This window comes from Saccopteryx bilineata, chromosome 7 (genome assembly GCF_036850765.1).
Source record: "Saccopteryx bilineata isolate mSacBil1 chromosome 7, mSacBil1_pri_phased_curated, whole genome shotgun sequence".
In the NCBI taxonomy this organism is placed as follows: Eukaryota; Metazoa; Chordata; class Mammalia; order Chiroptera; family Emballonuridae; genus Saccopteryx; species Saccopteryx bilineata.
In genome coordinates this window covers 74,315,061-74,328,337 of record NC_089496.1, presented here as the reverse complement: position 1 = coordinate 74,328,337, position 13,277 = coordinate 74,315,061, and positions in this window count along the sequence as shown.

The window sequence follows — 13,277 nt, the reverse complement described above, 5'->3', positions numbered from 1 at the left end:
GCATATAATAATAATTACCAAGTACTTTATGTCGGATTTTCGCTAAATTTGGCAGAATAAATATAAGACAACTTACTATAGTTAAATCTATCTTTTTATTTATACTTTGGTTGCTCCACTACCGCCCACCATGAAAGCTGGAATGCCCACTAGTGGGCGGTAGGGACCAGGTTGACTACCACTGCTCTAACCCAAAGGGTCCCTAGAGAGAATTTGGACTCCCAAGTTAGGGGCATAAACGAGGAACAGTATAAGGCTACCTACCTCCTGTCTTCTGTGACCGTGGCAGGCTCCCACAGCCCAGAGGACCCCTAGGAAACCGGCTCTGTCATTGTGTCAGGAAGGGGTGACCTCTTGGTGTGTTCCTGAGAAGCAGCTGTCGCAGAGAGAGCCGCGGGGTCCCCTGTTTTATGGAGGAAGTGGGAGCAGCTCTGTTACTAAGAGCCAAGTGTTGTGAGGCTTGGTTGCCCATGCACACGTGACCACTCATTCTTTACGAATATGTAACCAGAAGCCAGGTTCCATGCTTGTATTTCAAATAAAGCTTTTGGGACTGTGTAACGCCGGTGACCAAGGCCAGGCAGGTTCACATTGGATTCGGGCAGATGGTAGAAAATCTGCAGAGCCAGAAAGAGATGGGCCGTTCTGTTTGATAAAGTCTCACAATGGCGGACAAGCACACAGGCAGGAGAAACCTCCTCTCAGGCAAACAAACAGCAAAAACAGCTTCTACAGTGGAGGTCAGGCAATCCGTGTATCCGCAATCCCCAACCTCTCCAGAGCGCAAGCACCCGTAGCCTTGGATAGGCCATACACACGTGGCGCAGCCACGCACTCACACACCAGTCAGGCAGAGTGCTTGCAGCTGGTGCCCCTGCGAGCAAGTCTCACACTGCCGCCCCACAGACCGCATTCAAAGTATTGCATTGTCATCGCCCAGCTTTACACTGAAGACCTGTACACACCGACGACTGCTGAGCAGCATGCTGGCTAGAGAAAGAAGTTTGTTACAGGTGCAGTAGGCTGGGGGATACGGGGACCAGGGAGGGCACCCTGGGCAGCTGTGGGAGCAGCAGCAGATGGAAGTCTGGGAGCTGGGCAGCACCGGAAGGCGGTGCTGCAGTCGGGATGGATGGCGGAGCGGCAGGAGAGCTGGTGGGAGGCCGCGGAGGCCGCGAAGACCCAGGCGAGGAGTCTGAATGTGATTTTAGAGGCGTTTTAAAAACTATTCAATGCTTTTGGACAGGGAGCAGAGTGGTGACACCTCTAAAGGTAGTCCCCCAGGGCAGGGAGGCTGTGGTGTGAGGCCCCTGGGAGTGGTATGTGTGGGCTCTGATGTGGTGGCAGTGAGAACTGGGAGAAGGAAGCTCACAGGAGGAGGTGACATCAAGCCAGGAAAAAGCAGACCAAAGAAGACCCAGGTTACTGGCCTGGGTGACCAGACACTGGGCATTTATCATTAATAGAAGCGAAGAAAATGGGAGAGAGAGCAGATGCCGGGGCAGGGAGGGCTCAGCTCTGGAGGTGCTGCCACGGCGTTGGGTAGAGATGTTTAGCAGGCCAGGGGAAAAGTAAGGACCAGGGAGAGGAGGCCTGGGAATGTGACTCCAGGCGTCATTTGCAAAAAAACCCTGATAGCTGGAGCCCAGTGATGGTGGGCATTGCAGAGACGGCAGGAAGAGAGAGCTGACATCAACAGCAGCGTTAGGCCCCGGCCAGGCACTGTCCTTTTTCTCAGCACCTGCAACAGCTCTGGGCGATGGGCCTTGTCCACCCTTTATAGAGGAGCAAGCAGGTCCAGGGCCAGTCCGTACCACAGGCAGCGGGCAGCAGAGCTGAGATTCAAGACCAGGTCTGTCAGACACCAACCACCCTCATTTTTGACCCCCAGCATCCTAGAAACTAAAAATCATTTTAAAACCAAAACAGTAGGAAGGACAAAGGCTCAGACTAGAGGACAGTCTTTTGAACGAAGCATATCCATCACATTGTTCTTTTATTCGCATTTTGAACGTTCCTCGTGTGTTTGCGCAGGCCAGGGGACGGCCAGCTGGGAAAGGACCAACGCATGGAAAAGAACAAACTCAAAGCTGTCGGGATACATACACGTGGGCTCGAATTCCCACGGCCACCAGCAGCCATGTTGACCGGACGGCCTTGCAGTTCTGCTGTGGAAATGGTGACCAACCAGGCGCTGGCGCTGCGGCAGCAGCAGCACAGTAGCTGATGTGACCCCCAGTCCTCTCCCCCCTCCCCTCCCTCCTTCCCCACTCTCGTGTCAGGTGATTCACTAGGTGAAATGCCTGCTTCTTATTCCATTGGCACTCACCCTGAGCCCTGCGTAGGTGAAGGGTGGGTGAGAGGCGTGACGTGTGATTAGCATGGAAGCGGAAGTTTGTGTTCCTGGCGGTACAGGCAGAGTGATCTCCCCACCCACCCCGGTCTAATCCCCAGAACCTGAGACTCTTGTCAGGTTAAGTGGCAAAGGCGGGATTAGGTTGCAGATAAAAGTGAGGTGACTTGAATGGGATCAGATGACTTTTAAGATTGAGAGATGATCCCGGATTAGATGGGTGGACCCTGTTGTGATCACAAGAGTCCATAGAAATGGAGAAGGATACCCAGAGGGGTGACAGTCTGAGACACTTCCAGCCCGACTTTGCTGGAAGAAGGAAGAAGAGGGAGGCGTGGTGAGGGTGGCCTCGAGAAGCCGGAAACGGAAACAGTCTCCCCTGAACCTCCAGAAGGAACACAGCCCTGCCAGCAAGTTGATTTTAGGCCAGTGAGACCCATTTTGGACTGCTGACCTGGATGACTGAAAGGGAACGGATTTGTGTTGTTTTAGGACCCTGTGTTTGTGGTGACTTGTAGCAGCAGCAGCAGCAGCAATAGGAAACAGAAACCGTCAAGGCGCTGACATGTTGTGTGACCCGCTCACATCGCAGGCACGGGGACTCAGCGCTGATGCAGACACGCAGGGAAGAGTCAGTCTAGTTGGAGGCATGTGCTGCTCTGGTCTGCCCACTCCGGCCGGCCGAGCACTGCTGTTCTTGCCACTAGTCCAGGGGGGTGTCGTTCTGACATCTCCGAGGGCCTCCTTAACAAACAACTAAAGGAAGAGCAGGAGCAATCCATCCTATGGAATAACTCTACAGCTCCTTAAAAGTGAAACGAAGTATAATTACCTTCAACCAGTTTCGCTTCCTGCACCGTGGTCTGAGGTTAACAGCTAAGGGCCCCCCTGGGGAACCGTGCCCAGGCTGTGCTAGGTGTGGCCACAGAGATGACTCTCCCAGACCCTCTTGTTTCTTATCTTTTTGCCTCAGCCTGGTTCCTGGTCATTCATGCGCTCCCTGGCCCCTCTCACTGTTCCCTCACGCTGCAGAACTCTGTTTCAGAAGGGCACTTCCTCGTATCTGAGTTTTCATATCTGTTTTCAATCTCTTCCTCTGCAATAGCCCAAATTTCACTTGATTACAACGTCTGACTCGCTATATTTCTATAACTGGGCCTATTTTGTGTCTAAGGTGCTACGTGTAGATGCGCGTGAGTCTGACATTTGAGGGGGTGGCTACTTCCCTCTCTCTTAGCGGGTGCTCTACCCACAACTTGCCCTGACTGTCCGAGGGGAGGTTACGGCCTGGCTTCGTGCCCTCCGCCAGGGGCAGTGGCAGTGTTGAAGGGACCCTGGAGCTCAAGAGCCACCTGGACACTTGTCCAAGCTCTGGAGCAAATCCCTCAGGTAGTTCCATGGCTCCCTAAGTCATTGAGCTTTCTACTCTGGCTCCGTCCACCTGGGCTTGTCTTGTGTCCCGCAAATGAACCGCCTAAAACGTTCACAGAATATTGATTTTTAAGGCCCTTTCAAGGTCTGAAATGCTTCATTTTATTTGACGCCTATCATGTTATCTCTCTTACTACCTGCCTCTTACAAAGGGGACGACACTGTCCTGTAATGTGGGGAGGCGAGGGGGTGGTCCTGCGATGTGGGGAGGCGAGGGGGCGGCCCTGCGATGTGGGGGGGGCGAGGGGGCGGCCCTGCGATGTGGGGGGGGCGAGGGGGCGGCCCTGCGATGTGGGGGGGGGCGAGGGGGCGGCCCTGCGATGTGGGGGGGGCGAGGGGGCGGCCCTGCGATGTGGGGGGGGGCGAGGGGGCGGCCCTGCGATGTGGGGGGGCGAGGGGACGGCCCTGCGATGTGGGGGGGGGCGAGGGGGCGGCCCTGCGATGTGGGGGGGCGAGGGGGCGGCCCTGCGATGTGGGGGGGCGAGGGGGCGGCCCTGCGATGTGGGGGGGCGAGGGGGCGGCCCTGCGATGTGGGGGGGCGAGGGGGCGGCCCTGCGATGTGGGGAGGTGAGGGGGTGGTCCTGCAGTGCGGAGGGTGGGGTCCTGCAGTACAGAGGTGAGGGGTTCCTCACTTCCTAGGTGTGGATGCAGCACCAGCTCCTCCTCGGTGGTAGAACTCATGCCTGAGCGTTGTTTTCACTGTGATGTTATGAAAACATTGTTTTCACAATTGCTGGATTCCAAGCAATAAATTTTTCTCCAGCAATGTCAATACCTCCTGCAAAAAAGAAAGAAAGACAGACAGAAAGAAAGAAAGAGGCATAAAGAGCAACAGGAAGTGAAGAAATTTAATCAGATGTTAAAGGAATGAAGACTGTTCATTATATATGTTTTCTGGGTTTGTTTGTTTTTTTTTTTTGTATTTTTCTGAAGCTGGAAACGGGAGAGACAGACAGACTCCCGCATGCACCTGACTGGGATCCACCCGGCACGCCCACCAGGGGTGATCCTCTGCCCACCAGGGACGATGCTCTGCCCACCAGGGGGCGATGCTCTGCCTCTCTGGGGCGTCACTGTGCCGCGACCAGAGCCACTCTAGCGCCCGGGGCAGAGGCCAAGGAGCCATCCCCAGCACCCGGGCCATCTTTGCTCCAATGGAGCCTTGGCTGCGGGAGGGGAAGAGAGAGACAGAGAGGAAGGAGGGGGTGGGGGTGGAGAAGTAAATGGGCGCTTCTCCTATGTGCCCTGACCGGGAATCGAACCTGGGTCCCCCGCACGCCAGGCCGACGCTCTACTGCTGCGCCAACCGGCCAGGGCCTATATATGGTTTTAATAACAAATATTATATACTGTTAGGGTATCAATTTTAAAAGTGTCAAGTAAAAAAAAAAAAAAACACCTAGAGTTTTCCATTCATTTTCTTTTCTTTAAAAAGAGTCAGTGTGCTTGTATCAACATGATGTGGTTCAGACTTGAATTGTTTTTGTTCTAAAGATGCTGCATATTTCTTTTACCGGTTATTTCATTTTTGTCCAGAACATCGTCATCTTCATGGGCATGTAGGTACCTTCTCAGTTTCAGTGGCTCAGTTTGGGGAGCAGGGAGAGAGAAACTGGAACGCAGAACACCTTGGCAGCAAGAATTTGGGCTGTGATTCTGCCTTAGGGCTGAGGCCAGCTCACTCCTCCTCAGGAATAGGTTCTAGTCCTCCCCCCGCCCTTTTCTTTTGTGACAGAGAGCAAGAGAGAGAGGGACAGATAGGGATAGACAGACAGACAAGAAGGGAGAGAAATGAGAAGCATCGATGCTTCATTGCAGCACCTTAGTTGTTCATTGATTGCTTTCTCACATGTGCCATGACTGGGGGGCTACAGCAGAGTGAGTGACCTCTTGCTCAAGCCAGTGACCTTGGGCTCGTGCCAGCCACATTTGGGATCAAGCCAGTGACCATGAGGTCATGTTTATGATCCTACACTCAAGCCAGGACCCCACACTCAAACTGGTGAGCCCGCGCTCAAGCTGGCGACCTTGGGGTTTTAAACCTGGGTCCTCTGCATTCCAGGCCGATACTCTATTCGCTGTGCCACTGCCTGGTCAGCCAGAGGTCCCCAAACTTTTTACACAGGGGGCCAGTTCCCTGTCCCTCAGACCGTTGGAGGGCCACCACATACAGTGCTCCTCTCACTGACCACCAATGAAAGAGGTGCCCCTTCCGGGAGTGCGGCGGGAGGCCGGATAAATGGCCTCAGGGGGCCACATGCGGCCCGCCGGCCGTAGTTTGGGGACGCCTGCAGCACCCAAGCCGCTCTCTGCATTGCTGGGTCTGCACAGGGAATCTCGTTTACTTCCGGCTCAGCCATAACCCCCTCTCCCCGCTGCAGGCAGTTTTGCATCATCATGGCCTGATGTGGGGTGCAGGAAGGCTCTTTCAGATGCCTTATTTTGGGTGACCTGTGGCTTTAACATCTGTCGCTTGGCCCTTGACCCAGAAAGCCATCAAAAAGAATTCAGTTTTCCTGCAGGGGCAAATGGCTAATGGAACCGGACTATTTCACTGGGTCCTGATTGTCTTGGTTCCAGCCTGTGAATTATTGGGTGGAAAGGGGGCTAAAGTTTAGTGGGGAGTTTTTATATGCGAGGACAGGGCTGTTATTGTAGGCAGAAAGAAGAAAGGGTAGTTGATATAATAATGGCTCTTATGGGTTGAATTTTGTTCTGCCGAAAGATGCTGAAGTCCTAACCTATAGTACCTATGAGTGTGACCTTATTCAGAAACAGGTCTTTGCTCATGATCAAGTAAAGATGACTATATTAAGGTCATTGGGTAGACCCTGATCCAATGTAACTGTGCCCTTATTATTATTATTTTTTAAGTGAGAGGAGGGGAGATAGACAAATTCCCACATGCACCCTGACTGGGATCCACTCAGCAACCCCTGTCTGGGGCTGATGCTCTGCCCATTTGGGGCCATGCTTGCAATTGAAATATTTTTAGCACCTGAGGCAGAGGCTCCACAGAGCCATCCTCAGCTTCCTGGACCAAAGTGCTCGACTCAATCGAGCCATGGCTGCAGGATGGAAAGAGAGAAGGAGAGAGAGAGAGACAAGGGGGAGAGGGAGGGGAGGAAAAGCAGATGGTCTCCTCTCCTGTGAGCCCTGACTGGGAATTGAAGCTGGGACATCCACACACTGGGTCAGTGCTCTACCAATGAGCCAAATGGACACAGACAGAGCCAGGCAGAGCTGGAGGACGATGTGAAGACACAAGGAGGATGCTAGCTGTGAGTCAGGGGACTCCTGACGCTACCAGAGGCCAGGAGAGAGGACGAGGACACATTCCTCTCACAGAACCTCAGAAGGAACCATTCCTATGACTTGATTTCAGACTTGGAGGCTCCAGAAGTGGAGACAATAAATCTTATTTATTTAACCACCCATCAGGGGTACTTTATAATGGCAGCCTCAGGAAACTAACACAGCGGTTAAATCAAGACTTGAAGGATGAGTAGGAGCGTTCTGGGTGAATAAGGAGGAAAAACACGCTAGTAAGGAGAAATGACTCGGGCCAAGTGTTCACACTGGGCCACTGCATGGAGGTGGCGAGGCCAGACAGTGCGGGTGCGTGGCCGGCGGTGAGGCTGGGTCCAGGCTGGGCCAGTCGTGAGGGACGTTCCCGGGCTTCCTTCTGAGGGCGGTTGGAAGCAACCTAAGACTTTCAGGGAGAGTGGGTGTGTCATATGGTCACAGCTATATTTTAGAGAGTGGGCATACTTGAAGGAGGTTTGAGACTGGGCTAGAAGGAAGAGGAATGACGGAGAGGAATGACGGGACCGGTCCCATTGCTTGGCAGCCGCGGAGTGAGCAGGGCCGGCACTGAGGCGGTGGAGCAGTGGCACGGAGTGTGGACCTGGCGGCTCCTTCAGTCAGGGAGCTGAGGGTGGCTAGCGGATGGCTGGTTTGAGATCCGAAGGGAGGAAGAAGGATGTCATTCCAGAAAGTGTTCCGCCTGCTGGGTTTTTCTGTTACATGGGCTCCATTGACTCTCTCCCTCTTACTTCCCCACGCTGCCTCCTCTCCCGGTCTCTTCCCTCTCCCCTGGCTGCTCCGCTGTCCCCGGGAGAGCCCCGCTCTCTCCTGTCCCCAGAGGCACCCCGTGTGGGCCCCCTCCACTGGGGTCTGGTCCGTGTGGTTTCCTAGCTGCTGGGTTTTTTTCCTGCTGATCTCTAGCTTGAGTGAGTCCTTGACAAGTAGGTCCTCCTTTCCTTGCAGTTCTGTAGTTTACCTGGGCATACTCCTATCAGCTTCCAAAGCCAGGAGTTTTGGGGGCTCCTGTCTACTGTGCAGGATCCCAGGATTGGGGTGCCTGATGTGGAGCTCAAATCCTGCCCGCTCCTCAGAGAAAAGTTCTGTACGTTTGAGGTCTCCCCACCCAGACCATGCAGTGCTGCAGCAGGGCGTGGGGTTCCCTTAGTCAGCCTGTGTCCCTGCCTCTCCCTCCCCTCTTGGTGCCGCTCCTGTTGTCCAGGCTCTGTCCGACCAGTTCCCAGTCCCCCTCAGAGGGACGTAGTCCGCATGTGGTTGTAGATTGGTTGTGCCGGTGGGACCAGGTGAGCTCGGGATCTTCCTGCTCCGCCATCTTGAACGTCTCTCTGCTTTGTTATTTTTCTGCTTATTCAAGTTTAGATTTCTGAAATCACAGGAAATGTGTAAACAGGGCCAGCAAGAGGCACCAGGATGAGGAAGTTCTCTGATTCAGGACCGGGAAGTGCAGCAGCACGTTGTCCAGTCTGGCTGCTCCTGTCCGCTGCAGGAGACCCCCTAGTGGCCAGGAGAGGCTGCCCTTGACAGGGGAAGGATGAAGCGCCAGTGTGGTTGGTCTGCAGGCACTTTATGGTAATTATAGAGGAACAGGGGAGCTGTCTGGGAGTTGTCGTAGAGGAGAATCGCGTTGAATCACATTGTTTGGGTAAATCCTTGACTCTGGGGATCTGTGGCATGTCGCCTGTAGAGAGCACCACCCTGTTCTCTCCCGGGTTACAGAACTTTGTAGAGTGAGGGCTGACCCTGTAAAACAGAGATTTCAGATTTAAAGTGTGTGACTTTTGCAAAGTCTCCTTTCAATGAATGAGTGAAATACCAGATTAGGCCTTGGCTGGTTGTCTCAGTGGATACAGCATTGGCGCAGCATGCTGTATCCTGGATTCAATTCTCAGTTAGGGCACACAGGAGAAGTGACCATCTGCGTCTCTCTCCCTCTCCCCCTTCTTTCTCTCCTCCCCTCTTGCAGCCAGTTGCTCAATTGGTCTGAGCATTGGCCTCAGGTGCTAAACATAGCTCAGTTGATTCAAGCATCAACCCCAGATGGGGTTGCTGGGTGGATCCCGGTCAGTTCACATGTGGGAGTCTATCTCCCCTCCTCTTGCCAAAACAAAACAAAACAAAACACCAGACTATTAGTTTCAGGATTTGATAGCATTAACCATTGGAGAGAGGGGACTGTTTTTTCTTCCGCCCCAGCTTCTCCCTGCATTTTAGAGCTTCCCGAACAAGAAGGCATTGAACATTCGTTGAAGGTCCAAAGCTTGCTACCTGCCTATACTAAGTGCATTCACATAGGCTGTCTCATTTAACTGTCATGCCATGTCTTCCTTTTTCTGCCCCTTATTGGTTTAAGAGGGAGAGAGGAAGGGGGTAGGGGGAGAGAAAAAGAAAGAGAGAGAGAGAGAGAGAGAGAGAAGCAAAGCATCAACTTGTTCCACTTAATTGTTCCATTTTTTTTTTTAGTTGTGCACTCATTGACTGCTTCTCCTATGCGCCCTGGCTGGGGATTGAACCTATGATCTCGGCATGATGGGACAATGCTTTATGCACAGAGCCACCTGGCCAGGGCCTGCCATGCCATGTTTTCAATACAGGCATCTTTTTTTTTTTTTCTTTAACTTTCACTTTTTATTGAGTGGGGGTGGTGGTGGTGCAGAGACAGATTCCCACATGTGCCCTGACTGGGATCCATTTGGCAAGCCCCCTACAAGGCAATGCTCTGCCCATCTGGGGCGTTTCTCCATTGCTCAACAACCGAGCTATTTTAGCTTCTGAGGTGAGGTCATGGAACCGTCCTCAGCACCTGGGGCCAACCCTGCTAGAACCATTTGAGCCATGGCTGTGGGAGGGGAAGAGAGAGAAAGACTGAGTGGGGGAGGGATGAAGAAGCAGATGGTCGCTTCTCCTGTGTGCCCTGACCAGGAATTGAACCTGAAACTTCCACATACCAGGCTGATGCTCTACCGTTAAGCCAACTGGCTAGGGCCAATACAGACATCTTTTTTTTTTTTGTATTTTTCTGAAGCTGGAAACGGGGATAGACAGTCAGACAGACTCCCGCATGCGCCCGACCGGGATCCACCCGGCACGCCCACCAGGGGCGACGCTCTGCCCACCAGGGGGTGATGCTCTGCCCCTCCGGGGCGTCGCTCTGCCGGGACCAGAGCCACTCTAGCGCCTGGGGCAGAGGCCAAGGAGCCATCCCCAGTGCCCGGGCCATCTTTGCTCCAATGGAGCCTTGGCTGCGGGAGGGGAAGAGAGAGACAGAGAGGAAGGAGGGGGCGGTGGAGAAGCAAATGGGGCGCTTCTCCTATGTGCCCTGGCTGGGAATTGAACCTGGGTCCCCCGCACGCCAGGCCGACACTCTACTGCTGAGCCAACCGGCCAGGTCCAATACAGGCATCTTGATCTCATTTTTTTCAGATGAGGAAGTGACGTTTTGGAGGAATGAATGAGTTGTACATGAGGGAGCCTGGATTTAAACTCAGTTTAATCTCCATCTGTTCAGTGCCTCCATCCCCACCCCGTCTTGCTCAGCAGCTTGTAGGCCAGGTGTCTGGGAAGGAACATATCATGAATGCAGAGTGTTTCTGTGCGTGAAGATCAGTATCTTGTAGGAAAATCTGGTTTCATTTGATAGAGTCAAGGGAGATTCTGGGCACTCTGTGTTTGAGGAACAAACTACCTGTTCCCATTGCAAGTCCTGCAGATACTCAGAGACAGGAGATACCTCTGTGGGCTATTACCGTCAAGATGACTTCCTGGAAGAAGTGAAACTTGAACTTGACTTTGGAGGATGGAGAGGTCTGAAAAGGGTCACAGGCCATTTACGGCAGGAGAACCCTACAGGCAAATGCAAAATTTAATAAAAGATTTCTCCAAGGTGCTTAGGACATTTGAATGGACCACAGTGAAGATTAAGCTGTAACATGGGGTTGGTCAATCAAGACTAGCTAAAATCCAGTGTGGTGGACAATAGGGAGCCATCGCAGAATGCAGGCAGGGAGCATTTCCCATCCAGCCAGCCAGCCGTTACTCTGTCCACTTATAAACCCTCAGTGGGGGTTGTTCATGAACTTGCCTGTTAGAGAAATAGTTCTCAGAAAAATGTGAAGAAATCGGAAGGGAAAGATTCTAAAGAAAAGAGGAAGCATTTTCTTATCTGTCCATTGAACTTTCCCATGAATCCTGTAGGTCTTTCTCAAATGCTGCCTCCTCCCACAGGTCACCCCACATGCTGGTGGTTTCTCATTAATTAGAGCTACTTTTGAACATGCCTCACTTCTCAGCTGGACTCTGAACTCAAAGAAAGCAGAGTGGATCTTGTTCCTCTTGTAAATGTAAACAGTTTGGCCAATCCCCCTATCCACTAGCTAAAACTTGAGGACCTATTATGTGTCAGGCAGGATTTGTTGGGTTGAATTGATGTGAGGAGAGAGGGCTAGATGTATGGAAGGGCCATCCTTCCTTTATAAGCCTCTGTGGAGTAATGCGTCGCAGTTGGGCAAGGAGAGAGAAGCTTTCTGGGGTTACAGCAAGCGCTGGAGAGGCTTAGTTGCACTGGGGAGCCAGATGGCGCTTGAAAGGGAGTGTTGGCTGCTGGGATGGGAGTGAACAGCAGCACAAGACCAGAAAGGGCAGAGGGGCATTCCACGGAGAAACCCTCTGGCCACCCTTGGAGGCACCCACCCTGGCTCTGTGGGCTGCAGGCTCAGTTTGCTTTCTGTGCTTTAGTCTCCTCACCTGGGAAGGTGCGCAGGTGGCCCTTTGCCTACTGGGAACTGGGTTGGGAGTGTGCTGGTTGCTTTAGTCCCATCAAGGCCGTGGTCCCTTGATTCCTTGCTTGATTCCTTTGTTGGTTTTGAAAGCATCAGTGAGTGGTGTTCCCTAAGATGCCTACTCTCTGAATTTATTCTTAGCTTACACACTGACAAATTCTTGTTTAATGATTGAAACACACCCTGCGTGCCTCTACAGAGGCAGGACAGGGAAGACAGGACAAAAGAGCATCTCTCTGGGATACCTTTCTCATTCTGCACTGACTTACCCCTTCCTTTACTCATTTAAGATTAGTTCTGTGAAATCATAATGGAAATGAGTAGGCTTCCCAGTCCCTAATGGTTTGTCACAGTTTTAAACTCTGAAGTTGACATCACAGGATTGAAATTTGCCAGGATGCATGTGTCAGACATATTCTAGGTATGTAACAATGTAGAAGCACGTCACAAAATTTATAGGATTTAGAATGTTACTTCTTGCATTTGCATGAGCCAAGATGCTTATTTGGGGGAAAATAGGCATGTTGAACTGGGAGGTGGCTACTCCGCTATTTGAATGCTGACCAATATCACACATTATTCTTTTTTAAAAATAAATTAATTTATTTTTATTTTTGTTTTTTTTGAGAGAGACAGGAACATCGAGCTGCTCCTGTATGTGCCCTGACCAGGGAATCAAACCAGCATCCTCTGTGCTCGGAAGAGGCTCCAACCGACTGAGCTATCTGGCCAGGGCTTAATTTTCTTTTTCTTTTTTATTCCTTGACAGAGACAGGGAGGGAGAGGGAGGGGTGGGTAAAGGGAAGCATTCATTTGCTGTTCCACTCAGTCGTGTATCCATTGGTTGCGTTCTGTGTGTGTCCTGACTGGGGATCGAACCCGCAACCTTGTTGTATCAGAACGACACTCTTAACGGACTGAGCTAACCAGCCAGGGCTGCATTATCCTTAAATGTTGCTAATCCTGAAGGTGTCTCATCACCATATTTACATAAGTGCACTTCTGCTGAATGATGGAGTAACTCATGGAGCCTTGTAATGTTCCTTTATCTGACAAAAGCACCTGTCACAGGATGTCTTCAGTTTGCTCACTGAAGATATTTTTCTAAGGTCTTTTGTTTTTCCTTCTAGGGTTAAAGGTCCTGTACAATTTTCTGTTTTGCTCACATCTGCAGAGGTTCTCAGACTGCCTGAAAATGAACACTGCACGCTCTGTTCTAAAGTCTTAGGTGATTTCCCCCATGGGACGTATACATTTACTTCTTAAGTTCTTGTAGTTCGCTTGAAAATGTACATTTACTCACACTAATAAAATTTTCTTCCAGCTATATATTTTCCTGCATTACATCATCTCATTAAGCACTAGAATCTCTCAAGCCTGGATTTCCCCTAAAG